At 48.3% G+C, this 18,772-nt stretch overlaps 1 long non-coding RNA gene across 1 annotated transcript in view; it reads right to left on the bottom strand.

Moving 5' to 3' along the window:
- Positions 1 to 16,788, bottom strand: part of LOC141156457 (uncharacterized) — a 147,195-nt gene extending 130,407 nt beyond the window's left edge. Inside the window, exons 1-2 of the long non-coding RNA XR_012247625.1 lie at positions 16,591 to 16,788; positions 13,751 to 13,840 (exon numbers count right to left, since the gene is read on the bottom strand). This is a non-coding gene — a long non-coding RNA (uncharacterized lncRNA). The remainder of the gene's footprint in view (positions 1 to 13,750; positions 13,841 to 16,590) is intronic.
- Positions 16,789 to 18,772: the final 1,984 nt, after the last annotated feature.

Here is an 18,772-nt window from a genome sequence, read left to right on the forward strand (position 1 = left end):
GGACCACTGAGTAAGTCCAAAGGATGAAGTAAGCGACAGGAGTTTGGATGCTGTTGACTGGCGAGTGTCAGTGGGGATGTTGAAATCGCCCATGATGATTGTGGGAATGTCAGCAGAGAGAAAGTAAAGGAGCCAGGTGGAGAATTGGTAAATAAAGGCGGTGATCGGGCCCGGAGGTCGGTATATCACAGCCACTTGGAGGTTGGAGGGAGAGTAAATGCGGACAGAGTGGACTTCAAAAGAAGGGAGAATAAGGGAGGGAAGAGGAGGAGTAGGGCTAAAGGTGCAGTTGTTAGAGAGGAGAAGACCCACTCCTCCACCATGTCTGTTTCCAGGGCGAGGAATGTGGGTGAAGTGGAGGCCACCATAACACAGCGCAGCAGGGGAGGCAGTGTCAGGGGGTGTTAGCCGTGTCTCTGTGATGGCCAGGAAGGAGAGATGATGAGAGGTAAAGAGGTCATGGATAAAATGGAGCTTGTTGCAGACAGAGCGGGCATTCCACAGTGCTCCAGAAAGAGGGAGCAACGGGGTGGGAGTCAGGGGGACCGGTTATGCGTAAGTGAGGTTGTGGTAGTTTGCAGTTGGTTTGATGCGATAGGTGGGGGAATTAGTGGAGGGTGCAAGCTGTGGGGGTCCAGGATTGGAAGATATGTCACCAGCAGTGAGGAGAAGCAGAGAGAGGGAGAGCAGGTGGGAGAAGGAGAGTGTCCGGCTTGTTTTATGTTTTGGGAGGATCGATCTGAGGTTGAGGAGCAGGTCTGTAGATGAGGTTAGGTGGGGAGGTAAGAGGGAAGGAGAGATGATGATTTGGTTAGAGGGTGCTGGGGTTTGGGGATAGCGAAGGAGAGTGAGGATTAGTGGGGCATCCTCACTGAAATCAGAATAAATCTTTCCTGTTTTAGGTCAATTAGGATTACCATAATTTTTAATATTTGCCAAATGCCAGAATAATGAGAGAGAGAATATTTTAAGGCATTTTTATTACTTACTGCAAAGTCAAAAGTTTACATACACTAAGATTACTATGCCTTTAAACAATTCTGGACTGCCCATATGATGATGTCATGTGTTTGGGAGCTGCTGGCAACATCTGAGTTAATTAGAGACACACCCGTGGATGTATTTTAATGCGCACCTGAAACACACTGCTTCTTTGTGTAGCATCATGGGAAAGTCTAAAGAAATCAGCCCAGATATCAGGAAGAGAATTGTGGACTTGCACAAGTCTGGCTCATCCTTGGGTGCAATTTCAAGATACCTGAAGGTGCCTCGTTCATCTGTACAAACAATTATACGCAAGTACAAACAAGATGGGAATGTCCAGCCATCATACCGCTCAGGAAGGAGACGGGTTCGGTGTTCCAGAGATGAACGTGCTTTGGTCCGACATGTGCATATCAACCCAAGGACAAAAGCAAAAGACCTTGTGAAGATGATGGCGGAAGCTGGTAAGATTTTGTCAATATCCACAGTGAAATGAGTACTGTATCAACTTGGCTGAAAGGCCACTCTGCCATGAAGAAGCCATTACTCCAAAAGAAACATAAAAAAGCCAGATTAATGTTTGCAAATGCACACAGGAACAAAGACCTTAATTTTTGAAGACATGTCCTGTGGTTTGATAAAACTAAAATTTTAATTTTTGGCCATAATGACCATCGTTACGTTTGCAGGAAAAAGGGAGAAGCTTGGAAGCCTAAGAACACCATCCCAACTGTGAAACACGGGGGTGGCAGCATCATGTACCAAATACTAATGAAATGTATGGAAACTTTTGACTTTGCAGTAAGTAATAAAAATGCCTTAAAACATTCTCTCTCTCTCATTATTCTGGCATTTGGCAAATATTAAAAATTATGATAATCCTGATTGACCTAAAATGGGAAAGGTTTATTCTGATTTCATGTCAGATATTGAGAAAAACATGCGCTTGTGTCTTTTATATAATGTATGTAAACTTCTGCTTTCAACTGTATACAGACAGCACTAAGGGCAAAAGCTAACTGCACATAGATTTTTATAGCCACCACAAAGAGGAGCTCACTACATACAGTCAAATTTATACAGTCACCACTAGGGGAGCTAACTGAACATAGATTTATACAGTAACCACTAGAGGGAGCTAACTCCATACATATTTATACTGCCCCCACTAGGGGAAGGTAGTTGCATTTAGATTTATACATTCATGACTAGTGGGAGCTCACTTCATTCAAATGTATACAGCCATCACTAGGGGGATCTCACTGCATACAGATTTATACATCTAACACTAGGGGGAGCTCACTACACACAGATTTATACAACAACCACTAGGGAGAGCTCACTGCATGCAAATTTATACAGCCACCACTAGGGGGAGCTCACTACATACAGATTTATACAGCCACCACAAGGTGGAGCTCACTGCATACAGATTTATACAACAACCACTAGGGAGAGCTCACTGCATGCAAATTTATGCAGCCACCACTAGAGGGAGCTTTCTATATGCATATTCACAATATTTCCACTGAATTAATTCAAGCTTTTTAGCTCCCCCTATTGGTGGCTAGAGGCATCCTGAACTTCATTATTGCATTCTACAGCTACTTGAACCTAATTAATAGATTTGGAGCTCTATATCAAGAAGATAACTGGATAGTAAAATAAATGTCCATTTCCTTAAACCATTGAATTAAGCACAATAAACATCATATTTCTTTTTCATTATTATAGCTAGGTGACTATTGATATTCTTTATATTGATTACTAATTTTTTTTTAATACATGAGTGACACAAAGCAACAATATCCAGCACATTATGTCATTATTTTCAGCACGCTTCATCAATTTATTTTAATAACAGTATCTGTAATAGATCTGCAATAAATCATATGACAGTATCACATCTGTAAATGGTTTAGGAACCTCCTCAATTTCATGTGAAACATTTCTAAGAAAGCGTGATACAACTGATAATTCGGGAGCTATTACCCTTCCCCCCTTTCCTAAATGTATCACATTCCTACAACTCACTGGGGCGTATCATCATTCTATGCGGCCCTGATCCAAAATGTGTAGCTGTCCCTCCCCCAACAATCCCATGTCATGCATAGTCCTGAGCCCCCTTAACATAGGGCCCCGAAGGGCCCTCAGATATCGATCCACTGTTCTTAGAGGCACAAAGACCTTTCTGTAAATACATTTTCAGAATGATACATTTTATGGTAACTCGATACATTGTATCAGCAGCACAAGCAGATACAGGGAATAGTGGGGACTTTTCCTGGGTGATCGGTGTCTTGTTTTCCGCTTTTCTTCGGGACACATTTCTTTTATAGTTTCTATACAGATTTCGGGTCACGCTGACTGTTTTCTGTCTGGAGGGTAATCTATGTTTGTAGGATCTAGACTGCTAGACTGCAAAGCAAAGGCAAATATAGGGGAGCCGAGGTCAGGCGGTGTGCGGCTATAGGTTATATCAGGTAAATTCAGACATTCATGTGATGGGAATCAGCAAATGCAAGAAAATAAGACAAAATATCCTTATGTGAGCGCCGGGGAATGCTGTTATCTACAGATGCTGACTGAGGAATGGCAAGGCTGGTAGAGGACAGAAAAACGGAACCATGGGCATTTTATAATGGGGGGAGGGGTGGGATTATTTAAGGAGTTCATGTCACAGATGATTGATGATCATTAGATATTAGAGAAACTGTGCGTTACATGAGCGCAGGCCCTTTATGACGTAAGGGCATTTTTGTCAACCAGGACACTACATGGTACACCTTAAGCTGTGGCATCAATATAACATGCAGTATAGGGCACAAATCAACTTAAAGGGGTTGTCCCTCAATTACAACTTATAACAGATCGTAAGATAGGTGATAAGTGTTTGATATAAACGGGCTCCACCACAGGGACCCCAACCGTCTATATCTTGTATTCCCCTAGTTGCACCTGTGCATTCATTGTGTATCGGATTGATGGAGATAGGAGTACAAAGCTCAGCTATAAGACCCACAGACAGCAAATGGAGAGCAAGTGCACATGTATGACTTAGTGAGCCCCTTCTTGTTAATGGTAGGCACGGCAGCCACCAGGAATTTCAGGGCTCCATACTGGCAAAATTTCCAGGCCCCCTTGAGACTCCACCCAGTCTCCACCTCAGCTCCGCCTCCACCCCTTGAACCTGCCACAGTCCCACCGCCCACTCCTGGAAAAACTCCACTTCTGCACCACGTCCTCACTAGTGTTGAGCATTCCGATACTGAAATATCGGGTATCAGCCGATATTCGCGGTATCGGAATTACGATACTTAGTTCCGATACTTTTAGGATATCGGATACCGGAATCGGAAGTTCCCATAATGCAATGAGCCAGTTTCATATTATTCAGCCAATGAGGATCCTAAGAAGTGTGGGCACATCCTGTTAGGCATGTAGGCATCTTAACTAATGGCATGGCTGTGATTGGCTGCTGAAATGATGTCATGATGCACTATAAAAGACGCCGCCGCCATTTTGAGCTCACTCGGCTGTGAATTCAGTTAGGGATAGGACGCTGCTGTTCTGAGGGACAGTTTTAGCTACCTATTTGGTCTATTCTGCTTTACCCAAGCTACTTTATAAATCGCTGTGCCTTGCAGCGCTAGTGCACAGTTCTCTGTGCTGTTCACCGCTGTCTGCAAGGTCTCTGTGTGTGAGTGCAGCTCACCCTGTAGTGTGTGCTTCAGCCACGTCTGGTTGTAGTGCACTCAGTGTGTGTCACTGCCTCATACATTGTCCTTTTTTGCTAATTGATAATTTTTCCTGATATCTCCTATTAGTGTGGTGGTTCCATCCGTATTCAGCTACATTGGTTCCAAACACACTATATAGGAGTAGTTAGAGGAGCCTTTCTGCAGCATTGGGCCCTGCAGCCCCAGCCAGATTAGTATTAGCCTATTTTTTGCAGCCTCATCTATTGCATTGTAGGTTACCTTCCTGCATTGTAATAGCTACAAAAAGTGATACTATCGGTATTACATCTTTGGGCACATCCAGTGTCTTTTTGTGACAAAAAACCTAAATAAAGTTCACCAAACACTCCACTTTACAGTTGTGTAGGCCACATTAGCTCACATTAAAGTCTAGTCCACACTTTATAAAATTAGTGTTTCTTATACCTGTTAGCAGCTGTTCAGGAATAAGCACACTAAGCCCTTAGTACTTTTCTGCCTATCTTTATCAGTCTACCAAGATGAAGAAGGCAGGGAGTAAGGCATGTGGTCGTGGTCGTGGGCGTGCAGTTTCTGCAGGGAGAGGACGTGAGGATTCTGTGCCTGCAGGGAGAGGACGTGGGGATTCTGTGCCTGCTGCGGGCACCAGTGACTCAGCATCCCCCAGTTTTACCAGGGAACAGTCCTTTGTGCGCAGCTTTGTAGGAGCTAGCGTACCCCACTACTGCGGGAGGACCAAATTGAAGCCGTTGTCGGATGGATGGCAGCAAACGCATCGACTTCAATTAGTTCCAGATCCTCTCAGGTCCTGAGCACTGAAGAGCACCCATCTGTCTCTTCACCACCTGCCAAATTGCCCAGGCAGTCAGAGAGCCCTGGACAGGAGCCATCTCTACTTCTGTTCTCTGAATCTCTTGGCTTGGAAAGAGGGGGCCAGCCAAGCAGAATTCGAGAATTTGAAGAAGAGGTAGTATGCAGTGATGCGCAACCGTTTTGTCTCTCTGAATCTGAAGATGCAGGTGGGCCAGTGCCTATGGTCAGCAGCACACCTCAGTACGCATCTGATGATGAGACTCGGGTGCTACTTTCTGGTGCGTACTGTGCTGTCAAGACTACCCAGGAGAAGCAGTTGTTTCAAGAGGGTGGTGTAGATGATGAGGTCCTTGACCCATCTTGGCGTGAGGGACAGGAAGGTGGTGGGAGCAGCTCTGAGGAAGAGATTCTCCGAACAGCCCAAAAAGGAGGGAGAGGGAGGGGGCAGGCTTGGTTGCCTGTAGCCTCCACTTCGGCACCCATTAGGAGCATGGCTCTTCCAAAATCCAAAGCGGGCGCTCCCAAGACTTGCAGTGCCTGGTCCTTTTTTGACACAGTTGCAGATGACATTTGCTTTGTCAAATGCAAGCTGTGTAATCAGAAGGTGAAAAGAGGGAAAAGTGTCAGCAACCTCAATACCACAAATATGTGGAAACATGTGCGGACCAAGCACGTGGTGGAGTTACAAAAACAAACTGAAGACCTAGGCCAACCTACAGAGCCACCTACCACATCTTCAGCTCGTGTTGTAGCCTCTTCCTCCAGCTCACACACAGCTGGTTCGGCTTCCTCACAGGATCGCCATGGAAGAGCCTCTGGCACTGTTGTACAGAGACACAGTGTAATTCCACCCACAGCACCACGTTCCCTGTCATCCTCACACTCCCAGGCCAGTCTACAGCCATCGTTAGCACAGGCATGGGAGAAAAGGCGCCCATACTCGGCAAACCACCCCTGAGCACAGGCTCTGAATGCTGGCATTGCAAAACTACTGGCCCTTGAAATGCTATCATTCAGGCTGGTGGAGACTGACACCTTCCGTAACTTTATGGCATTGGCAGTCCCACAATACAACGTGCCCAGCCGCTTTTATTTCAGCAGGCAAGCCGTCCCTGCCTTGCAACAGCATGTGGAGGGAAAAATTAAACATGCGCTACAAAACGCCGTCAGTAGCAAGGTCCACCTGACCACCAATGCGTGGACCAGTAAGCATGGACAGGGACGATACCTTTCCCTCACTGCCCATTGGGTAAATGTTGTGGAGCCGGGTACAGATCTTGAGAGTTGCGCTGTACGTGTTCTGCCAACTCCAAGGATTGCAGGAATCCAGTCTGTAAACATTGACTCCTCCTCATACTCCAGTTCCTCTGAATCAGCGCTGCAGGAGCCATCACGGTCTACCTCCACATCGACCCGTGAACGGTTACCTGTTACGACCGATATGAGCACAGCCGTGGCCAAACGTCAACAGGCTGTATTAAAATTAATTTCTTTGGGGAATCGAAGCCACACAGCGCAGGAGCTCTGGAATTCCATCAAGCAGCAGAGCGACGTGTGGTTTGTGCCAGCGAATCTCCATCCAGGCATGGTAGTGTGTGACAATGGCCGAAATCTGGTGGCAGCTCTGGGCCTAGGCAACCTCACTCACATCCCATGTCTGGCACATGTGCTCAACTTGGTCGTGCAGAGTTTTTTGAGGGACTATCCGGATCTTGATGCACTGCTGCACAAGGTCAGCATAGAGTGTGCTCACTTGTGGCGTTCCAGCAACGCAAGATCGCGCATTGCAGCTCTGCAGCGCCGATTACGTCTTCCGGAACATCGCATCATATGTGACCTACCCACCAGGTGGAATTCAACGTTGCATATGTTGGAGAGGTTGTGTGAGCAGCAAGCAGCAGTAATGGAGTACCAGCTGCAGCAGGCGCAAACAAGTTGCAGTGCGCGCCGTTCACACTTCACCACCACTGAGTGGGCCTCTATGAAGGACATTTGCCATGTTTTGCGTGCCTTCGATTATTCCACGCGGATGGCGAGTGCAGATGATGCACCAGTCAGCATGACTATCCCCGTTATCTGCCTGCTTGAAAAAACACTGCAAGCACTAAGGGAGGAGGTTTTGGAAGAGGTGGAGGATGAGGAGTCACAAATGCCATCTTCTTCTGTACAGTCTGCGCAACGTGGTTCCTCACAAAGGCCTAGGAAGGGGACACTTTGTGAGGAGGATGAGGAGGAGTCAATGGAGGAGGAAGACATCTGTCCAGAGGAGGGAGGTACACAATGCTCTAGTAGTCAGTATCTAGAGCGAGGGTGGGGTGATGCAGAGCAGGCAGAGATCACGCCTCAAGCAGGGGACAGCGTTTCTTGGCCAGTTGGCAGTCTGCAGCACATGGTTGATTTCATGCTGCAGTGCCTGAAAAACGACCGCCGCATTGCCCACATTCTCAACACGGCTGATTATTGGGTGTCCACCCTCCTAGATCCTCGCTACCGGGACAAGTTACAAAGCCTCATAACACCGTTGAACCGGGAGCGTAAAATGCGGGAGTACCAAGACGCACTGGTGCATTCCATGATGTTCTCCATTCCAACCGAGAGCAGTGCTGCTAGTGCTTTACAAAGCAGCTCAGTGCATCGAGGCAGTGGAGGAAGCTCTGCACAAAGAGGGAGCAGAAGCAGCACAAGGCAAGACCAGTATGGCCGAAATGTGGCAAAGTTTTGTGTCCAAACTGCCCCAAATGTCTATACCATCACAGACGGCTCCAGTCAGCAGGAGGCAACGTTTCCGTCAGATGGTGACAAACTACATGTCTTGCCCTCTCAGTGTACTCCCAGACGGCTCTTCCCCCTTCAAGTTTTGGGTCTCTAAGCTGGATACATGGCCAGACCTTAGCCAGTATGCATTGGAGGTGCTGGCTTGCCCTGCTGCTAGTGTATTATCGGAACGCGTCTTTAGTGCCGCAGGTGGTGTACTAACAGACCGTCGCATGCGCCTATCCTCCGATAACGTTGACCGGCTTACTTTTCTGAAAATGAGCAAGGCCTGGATCGCATGAATTTGCCAGTCCCCTTCCAGAATAAATAATTGGTTGGCAACAGTATCCAGGTCTCCTGTTGTGTTCAAGTTTCTACCACCTGAACTGTAATCCCTGAGCTCCAACACCGCCAGTTGCTGCTCAGAAGTGCCGTCTGCACAGTCAACGCTTGCTGCCATGTTATTGGGGTTCAGTAACGTCAGCTGATCCCCTGCTGTGTGTCCGGCAAATTCTCCTGCTCTGTCCACATTCTCACTACTACAGATTTTAAAGTTGCTCCAATTAGACCTCTGGCTCCTCTGTTTTCAGTATTTACCCTGGGCTCCAACACCACTAGTTGCTGCTCAGAAGTGCCGTCTGCATAGTCAACGCTTGCTCCAGTGTTATTGGGGTTCAGTAACGTCAGCTGTTCCCCTGCTGTGTGTACGGCAATTTCTCCTGCTCTGTCCACATCCACTCTACTACTAATTTAAAACTTGCTCCAATTACACCTCTGGCTCCTCTGTTTTCAGTATTTACCCTGAGCTCCAACACCGCTAGTTGCTGCTCAGAAGTGCCGTCTGCACAGTCAACGCTTGCTCCAGTGTTATTGGGGTTCAGTAACGTCAGCTGTTCCCCTGCTGTGTGTACGGCAATTTCTCCTGCTCTGTCCACATCCACTCTACTACTAATTTAAAACTTGCTCCAATTACACCTCTGGCTCCTCTCTGTTTTCAGTATTATCCCTGAGCTCCAACACTGCCAGTTGCCGCTCAGAAGTGCCGTCTGCACAGTCAACACTTGCTGCCGTGTTATTGGGGTTCAGTAATGTCAGCTGATCCCCAGCTGTGTGTCCGGCAAATTCTCCTGCTCTGTCCACATTCTCACTACTACTACAGATTTAAAACTTGCTCAAATTACACCTCTGGCTCCTCTCTGTTTTCAGTATTATCCCTGAGCTCCAACACCGCCAGTTGCCGCTCAGAAGTGCCGTCTGCACAGTCAACACTTGCTGCCGTGTTATTGGGGTTCAGTAACGTCAGCTGATCCCCAGCTGTGTGTCCGGCAAATTCTACTGCTCTGTCCACATTCACACTACTACAGATTTAAAACTTGCTCCAATTACACCTCTGGCTCCACTCTTTTTTCAGTATTTACCCAAGGTTACAGCCCTGCCAGCTGTTTCCCGGCAGTGTCTTTGGCACGTGTACTCCCTCCTGCCCAGCCTGGTTCCAGCACGCCAGCTGTTTCCAGGTAGTGTCAACGTCACTTTGCCTCCAATACGTTGTCCTGTCGTGTTGCGGTCGGGTTAGCGGGAGCTTGGCAGTGCCTTTGGCTTAGGTGCCTCCTTCTTGGTTTCCAAGTTCCACCAACGTCTGCTGGTCCTTGGTAGTGCTTTCTGGCACTGGTACCTCCTTCTTAGTAACCGAGTTCCAGTACCATCAACTGGTCCTCTGTAGTTCCATTGGCTCTTGTACCTTCTGCTACCCATCCGGGTTCCAGTACCGTCAGCTGGTTCCCGGCAGTGTCTTTGGCATGGGTACTCCCTCCTGCCCAGCCTGGTTCCAGCACACCAGCTGTTTCCGGGTAGTGTCAACGCCACTTTGCCTCCAATACGTTGTCCTGTCGTGTTGCGGTCGGGTTAGCCAACTCTATGGTGCCTGCAGCTTAGGTGACTCCTATGTGGGCTTCAGGAGCTGGCAATGAAGGCTGGTTCCATAGTGCCAATAGAACAAGCACCCCCTGTAGGACTGTGGGTTTCGGTAACTCATGCCGGCTCGCGGCCTTGCAACTTTTTTTTCGTGGGTACCTTCTGCTACCCATCCGAGTTCCAGCACCGTCAGCTGGTTCTCGGCAGTGCCTTTGGCTTAGGTGCCTCCTTCTCGGTATCCAAGTTCCACCAACGTCTGCTGGTCCTTGGTAGCGCTTTCTGGCACAGGTACCTCCTTCTTAGTAACCAAGTTCCAGTACCGTCAGCTGGTCCTCTGTAGTTCCATTGGCTCTTGTACCTTCTGCTACCCATCCGGGTTCCAGTACCGTCAGCTGGTTCTGGCAGTGTCTTTGGCACGGGTACTCCCTCCTGCCCAGCCTGGTTCCAGCACGCCAGCTATTTCCGGGTAGTGTCAACGTCACTTTGCCTCCAATACGTTGTCCTGTCGTGTTGCGGTCGGGTTAGCCCACTCTATGGTGCCTGCAGCTTAGGTGACTCCTATGTGGGCTGCGGGAGCTGGCAATGAAGACTGGTTCCATAGTGCCAATCGAACAAGCACCCCCTGTAGAACTGAGGGTTTCGGTAACTCAGGCCGGCTCGCGGCCTTGCAACTTTTTTTTTCATGGGTACCTTCTGCTACCCATCCGAGTTCCAGTACCGTCAGCTGGTTCTCGGCAGTGCCTTTGGCTTAGGTGCCTCCTTCTCGGTATCCAAGTTCCACCAACGTCTGCTGGTCCTTGGTAGTGCTTTCTGGCACAGGTACCTCCTTCTTAGTAACCGAGTTCCAGTACCGTCAGCTGGTCCTCGGTAGTTCCATTGGCTCTTGTACCTTCTGCTACCCATCCGGGTTCCAGTACCGTCAGCTGGTTCTCGGTAGTTCCATTGGCTCTAGTGCCTTCTGCTACCCATCCGGGTTCCAGTACCGTCAGCTGGTTCTCGGTAGTTCCATTGGCTCTAGTGCCTTCTGCTACCCATCCGGGTTCCAGTACCTTCAGCTGGTCCTCGGTAGTTCCATTTGCTCTTGTACCTTCTGCTACCCATCCGGGTTCCAGTACCGTCAGCTGGTTCTCGGCAGTGCCTTTGGCTTAGGTGCCTCCTTCTCGGTATCCAAGTTCCACCAACGTCTGCTGGTCCTTGGTAGTGCTTTCTGGCACAGGTACCTCCTGCTTAGTAACCGAGTTCCAGTGCCGTCAGCTGGTCCTCGGTAGTTCCATTGGCTCTTGTACCTTCTGCTACCCATCCGGGTTCCAGTACCGTCAGCTGGTTCTCGGCAGTTCCTCAGCCTTCTTGTACCTTCTGCTACATTTCCAAGTTCAAGCTTTTTGAAATGGTTCTTGGTAATCACTCTGGATCTCCCTGACGATGACCCTGAAGACAAGGACCCTGAAGACCACCCCGAAGAAGATGAGGACCCCGAAGACGACGACCCCGAAGACGAGGACCCTGAAGACGAGGACCCTGAAGACCACCCCAAAGAAGACGAGGACCCCGAAGACGAGGACCCTGAAGACCACCCGAAGAAGACGAGGACCCCGAAGACGATGACCCTGAAGACGAGGACCCTGAAGACCACCCCGAAGAAGATGAGGACCCCGAAGACGACGACCCTGAAGACGAGGACCCTGAAGACCACCCCGAAGAAGACAAGGACCCCGAAGACGAGGACCCTGAAGACAACGTCCCTGAAGACCACCCCGAAGAAGACCAAGAAGATGACCCTGAAGAAGATGACCAAGAGGACAAAGAACAAGAAGACAACCACCAAGATACAGAAGAACAAGAGACAGAAAACCAAGAAGCAGAAGAACAAGAATCTGCAGAACAAAAAGCGGAAGAACATTAAGCATAAGACTAAAAATCAGAGCAAAATATATTATCTAAATTATAAGCAGAAGACTAAGCAGTGTATGGGGGTGAGTCCGTTCCTCCTCGTGGTGCCCCTGGAAAAGACCTGCTGCTGCAGGCCAAACTGAACACGGACAAATCCTGTTGTAAATCTTTTGTGACAGGCAGAACGAAAGGTGTAATCTTCAAACTTTTATAGATAACAACTACAGGAATGCCTGTCACAAATAAGAATATGATGAAGAAGAAGAATATGAAGAATATGAAGAAGTAGAATATGAATAAGAATAATAGTTGAATAAGAAGAATATGAAGAATGTAAAAAAAAAGAATAATACGAAGAAGGTGAAGAGGAAGAAGATGAAGAAGGTGAAGAAGAAGTTGATGGAAAAGATGCTGATGCTGAGGATGATGAAGGAGAAAGTGTGGGAGAAGTAAAAAAGAAGGTGAAGAGCATGGAAGTAGTGAAACATAAATATCTGACAAAATATAAAAAAGCTTAACATAGTCAATATTTTTGTAACTCAGAACGTCTTAAAAAAAAAATTAATTCCTGCTATTCCATTTGATTGGGCTAAACCTCTATGCCTTTATTGTCTCCCCCACCTCCCCCAATACCTTCTACATTATTCTTAGTTGTTTTCCTTAATGTAGAATTAACCTACAAGGAAAGAAAGAGTTTATTTTCATTCCGATATTTGTGTCCCATTGACTTGCATTGGTTTCCGGTATCGGAATCGGCGATATCCGATATTTTTTGGGTATCGGTCCGATCCAATCCGATCCGATATTTATCGATATCAGAAGGTATCGCTCAACACTAGTCCTCACCAATCACACATTAACAGTTTCCATCGAACACCAGATCACACACATTGCCAGCAGCTTTTATTTCGGCCAAAAGATTTTTTAAACCGCTACCATGACAAGATAGACTCTTCTGGCCGGGCCCTACTCTACTCTAACCTATTAAATATTTTTTATAATACTCAATACTCTTTTTGATATATTTTTCTTTATAGGAATGTGTCACATACATTTTTTTAAAAATGACCAATAATACCACATACAAGGGAGAAATACCACCACACTATGACCATATCACATATTACCACCACATATTGGCCGGATAACAACACAAACAAGGAACAAATACCATCACACTATAACCAGACCATATATTACCACCTCATAGTGACCGAATAATACCACATACAAGGAACAAATACCATCACACCATGACCAGATCACATATTACCATCTCATAGTGACTGACTACTACAATACTGATCATTAATAAAAAAAACAACACAATACTAATATTACCATAAATGCCATTATACACATGAGCTCTGTACATAGTATACAGTGTATAGTGTAAGTGTTCAGGTAATACAGTGATCACCAGTGACATTATACACAGGAGCTCTGTATATAGTGTATAGTGTATATGTAATACAGGGATCACCAATGACATTGTACACAGGAGCTCTGTATATAGTGTATAGTGTATATGTAATACAGGGATCACCAATGACATTGTACACAGGAGCTCTGTATATAGTGTATAGTGTATATGTAATACAGGGATCACCAATGACATTGTACACAGGAGTTCTGTACATAGTACATAGTGTCACTGTACAGGTAACACACCGACTCACCAGTCACGTCTCTAGTTGAAGTCCTTCATCTTCGCTTTTCTCCTTCATCCAGCACAGACCGCTAGCACTTCTCCCAGCCAGGACTCGTCTCTGCAGAAAATAACAGTTATCTAGAGCAGCTTCTAGAGCACATTCCTCAATTTTTCCCCAACTTCTACATTACACCAGATGAAGAAAAAAAAGTGACATAGTGCCGCCCTGCACAGTAACAGGACCCCCCTCCCCACTGAAAAGAGTATCCTCAAAAATAAAGTACATCCTGCCCTCATGTGTCTCATCCTCATCACCATCCTGACCCCCTTTTGTCTCATCCTCAGCGTTCTGCCACCGTGCGTTGCCTCCTCCGCGTTCTGCCCCCGTGCGTCGCCTCCTCCGCGTTCTGCCCCCGTGCGTCTCCTCCTCCGCGTTCTGCCCCGTGCGTCGCCTCCTCAGCGTTCTGCCCCATACGTCTCCTCCTCAGCGTTCTACCCCCGTGCGTCGCCTCTTCCGCATTCTGCCCCCGTGCATCTCCTCCTCAGCGTTCTGCCCCGTGCGTCGCCTCCTCAGCGTTCTGCCCCGTGCGTCTTCTCCTCAGCGTTCTGCCCCCGTGCGTCTCCTCCTCAGCGTTCTGCCCCCGTGCGTCTCCTCCTCAGCGTTCTGGCCCTGTGCGTCTCCTCCTCAGCGTTCTGCCCCCGTGCGTCGCCTCCTCAGCGTTCTGGCCCCGTGCGTCTCCTCCTCAGCGTTCTGCCCCCGTGCGTCGCCTCCTCAGCGTTCTGCCCCGTGCTTCTCCAACTCCGCGTTCTGCCCCGTGCGTCGCCTCCTCAGCGTTCTGCCCCGTGCGTCTCCTCCTCCACGTTCTGCCCCGTGCGTCGCCTCCTCAGCGTTCTGCCCCGTGCGTCTCCTCCTCAGCGTTCTGCCCCGTGCGTCTCCTCCTCCGCGTTCTGCCCCGTGCGTCGCCTCCTCAGCGTTCTGCCCCGTGCGTCGCCTCCTCAGCGTTCTGCCCCGTGCGTCTTCTCCTCAGCGTTCTGCCCCCGTGCGTCGCCTCCTCAGCGTTCTGCCCCCGTGCGTCTCCTCCTCAGCGTTCTGCCCCCGTGCGTCTCCTCCTCAGCGTTCTGGCCCCGTGCGTCTCCTCCTCAACGTTCTGCCCCCGTGCGTCGCCTCCTCAGCGTTCTGGCCCCGTGCGTCTCCTCCTCCGCGTTCTGCCCCGTGCGTCGCCTCCTCAGCGTTCTGCCCCGTGCGTCTCCTCCTCCACGTTCTGCCCTGTGCGTCGCCTCCTCAGCGTTCTGCCCCGTGCGTCGCCTCCTCAGCGTTCTGCCCCGTGCGTCTTCTCCTCAGCGTTCTGCCCCCGTGCGTCGCCTCCTCAGCGTTCTGCCCCCGTGCGTCTCCTCCTCAGCGTTCTGGCCCCGTGCGTCTCCTCCTCAACGTTCTGCCCCCGTGCGTCGCCTCCTCAGCGTTCTGGCCCCGTGCGTCTCCTCCTCCGCATTCTGCCCCGTGCGTCTCCTCCTCAGCGTTCTGCCCCGTGCGTCTCCTCCTCAGCGTTCTGCCCCTGTGCGCCGCCTCTTCCGCATTCTGCCCCCGTGCGTCTCCTCCTCAGCGTTCTGCCCCGTGCGTCGCCTCCTCAGCGTTCTGCCCCGTGCGTCTCCTCCTCAGCGTTCTTGAAGCGACTTTGTTTAGCAGCGAATCAATTCCTTGCGAATCTCAAAACTGTAAAGTTTTTTAAACAAAAAATTTGTTGAACCCTGTGATTTTGAAGTTCGAAAGATTCGATCATCTCTTCTTATGATCTATCCCGTGAGTTGGTGATATGTTGTAATTGTGTGACACAGTTGGCTGGTGTCCATGCAGTGTCTTCTATTTATGACCCACCTTATGTGTATTATGGAATACAGTGTACAAATATCACCTTGCAACCAATGCAACTGGAAATATTTTTTTTATAGGTTCAGGCACCAAATGTAGGGTCATTGTAGACCGTTAGAACCTGCTGCTTCCAATTCAGTAATGACAAGAATCCTTTGTAGCCGCACTTCTTGCACACCAAATGTTGACCCTCATTGAGGCTGGACCCTTGCTGGTTGTCTCTAGCGTGGCTGGATTGTTTTGCTCTGTGACATCATAATTGGCTCTGTTGATACTTAAGGGTTTGCAAAAAGGGTTTTCTATGAAGTGCTATGTTTCATCTACATTTACTCTTTTGGCACAGACATGTTTGTGAATAGCTTTTTGCATCAGTTCAGTCACATTGGGGACACTTTAGTCTAAATCTATACGTCCTAATACCTTAAAGGAGTTTGTTACTTATGGGGCCACAAGCTGCAATGCCAGGCATGACCATACACAAGAGTGGCGCTGTTTCTGGAAGAAAAATCTGATTTTCATTCTATAAATTGACAGCCCCAATGTTAGCAGCGGTGACACAGCGCAAAAGTGACAACGACACGTCTTATATGTTCTACCGAAATACAGACAAGGACGATCAATCTCCGCAGTGATTTGCAGCTTGATTATTTATTAGTTGATTAGTCTCATCATTTATCTGCAACGCTCGGAGTTATTGCTCTGAAAAGACTCCAGTGATGAAATTATTGCCACATGGCCAACGCTAAGTGCCTTCAGACCATCTGCGAAGCATAAGATGTTAGCTATACTTTTCAGTGCAAATCAAACATCTGGGATTCATCCAGCTGATTCCCCCTCGGAGAACGAACAACCCTGGCTACATGGATAGAAGCCCCCGAGAGGACGAGATGGCCGAGCACATGAATTCTTGACTCACAGCCGCCATCCGTCTTCTGAAATGAGTTCAGCCACATTCGTAGATCTTACACATGGAGTCAAAAACAAATTGCGAAAGTGGTTACCTCAGCTCTGGCGTGAGGTCTGCGCTCAGGAATCCACGGGATTTGTCTTCATGTGTTTGTGACAGGTCCAAATGTGACACTTCTCCAAGAGATTATCATGGGATGAGGGTGGATTCTGGAATCTGGGAAGACTTGAGTGAGATCTCCAACTGTTGCAGCACAAGAAGGTGGAGCGACTACGACGCAAGATTCGCAGATCAAGTCACTCTATCCAAGTGAACTGCAAATCATCATCTCCTAAGATTTCCATTGACTTCTATGAGAAGGAAGGATCATAAAGAAGATGCAGTTTTGATACCGCCACTGATGGGCACAGGTGTAAATTGAACCCTATAGAGATTTAAAGGTATAATGGAGGAAGGAAGGGATGGTGAATATTAGCATAAAAGAATGGATACTCATCTGCTCTAACCCCCATGACTTCAGTGAAGGCCACTCCAATGGTCTTCAGATGGGCAGAGAGCGCTGGTGCCCTGTTATTCAGTCGCCTGACTGCTGAGTCCTGTGATTGTCGGGTTAATCTGAGACCTCAGTAGTCAAGTGACGAATAAAGGGACATCAATGTTGAAAACCATTGGAGTAACCTTTCCAAGGGTGGGGGTCATTTTCCTGATCAAAAGACTGGGGGTCCAAATCCTCAATTCCACCTCCCTCTAGTCATTATTGAATGGGATGGCACAGGTGTGTATGACCACTGCAGATCCATTGAGTGTCAATGGGATTTGCGAAGATAGCCAAGAATAGTCCTCATCTAGCTCCGTAAACCCCATGTGCATGAATAGAGCAGAAGTCATCTGTGACCAGGCTGCTCCATTCAATTATGACTGCAGTGAGGAGGAATGGGGAATCGAGATACCTTCTCCACTGATTAGTGGGGTCTCAATAGTGGAAGCTCCAGTGATCAAACATTTATCATCTATCCTATAGATACATGATAAATGCAGGAGAACCTTGTAGCAGTAAATGTAATTCATGGAGATTCATGGATGTAAAAAATAAAACTAGACTCTACCTAAATACATTATCCGATCCCCAATGGCCACATAAGACAATGCTGGGTGTAGTGGTGGTTACTAATCAGAACAAACATCAATAGGATCCTTACTATTAAGAACCCTGAAAAGGTTTATAACAAATTACCACAAGACATGAGATAACTTGCAGATAACTCAGAGCTAACTGCTGGGACCCCCCAGATACCGAGAACAGTGCTGCAGAGCCCAATCTAAATGGAGCAGTGGTTAAGCGTGTGCTCCACCTCTATAATAATCATCTATGGCACTGACAGGGACAGTAGAGCTCTGTACCCTGCTATCTCCAGGTGATGAGTAAGTTATCGCATATCCTATACATAAACCTCAACTTTGAAAGACATGAAAGCAGAATGTGTACAGCGGCACAAAGCCCTAACCTCGCCCAGTCCTTTTTGTGCACACATGAACAAAAAATACTACACTAGTGAAGCCTTAGTTTCCTACCCAGTACAGTATGATGCCTTTACACTGCCCCCACACAGTATGATGCCCCTACACTGCCCCCACACAGTATGATGCCTTTACACTACCCCAACACAGTATGATGCCCCTACACTGCCCCCACACAGTATGATGCCCCTACACTGCCCCCACACAGTATGATGCCTTTACACTACCCCCACACAGTATGATGCCCCTACACTGCCCCCACACAGTATGATGCCCCTACACTGCCCCCACACAGTATGATGTCTTTACACTACCCTCACACAGTATGATGCCCCTACACTGCCCCCACACAGTATGATGCCCCTACACTGCCCCCACACAGTATGATGCCCCTACACTGCCCCCACACAGTATGATGCCTTTACACTACCCCCACACAGTATGATGCCCCTACACTGCCCCCACACAGTATGATGCCCCTACACTGCCCCCACACAGTATGATGTCTTTACACTACCCTCACACAGTATGATGCCCCTACACTGCCCCCACACAGTATGATGCCCCTACACTGCCCCCACACAGTATGATGCCCCTACACTGCCCCCACACAGTATGATGCCTCTACACTGCCCCCACACAGTATGATGCCCCTACACTGCCCCCACACAGTATGATGCCTTTACACTACCCCCACACAGTATGATGCCCCTACACTACCCCCACACAGTATGATGCCTCTACACTGCCCCCACACA

This window comes from Phyllobates terribilis, unplaced genomic scaffold (genome assembly GCF_046119375.1).
Source record: "Phyllobates terribilis strain yellow unplaced genomic scaffold, ASM4611937v1 Scaffold_8__6_contigs__length_399053987, whole genome shotgun sequence".
Taxonomy (NCBI): domain Eukaryota; kingdom Metazoa; phylum Chordata; class Amphibia; order Anura; family Dendrobatidae; genus Phyllobates; species Phyllobates terribilis.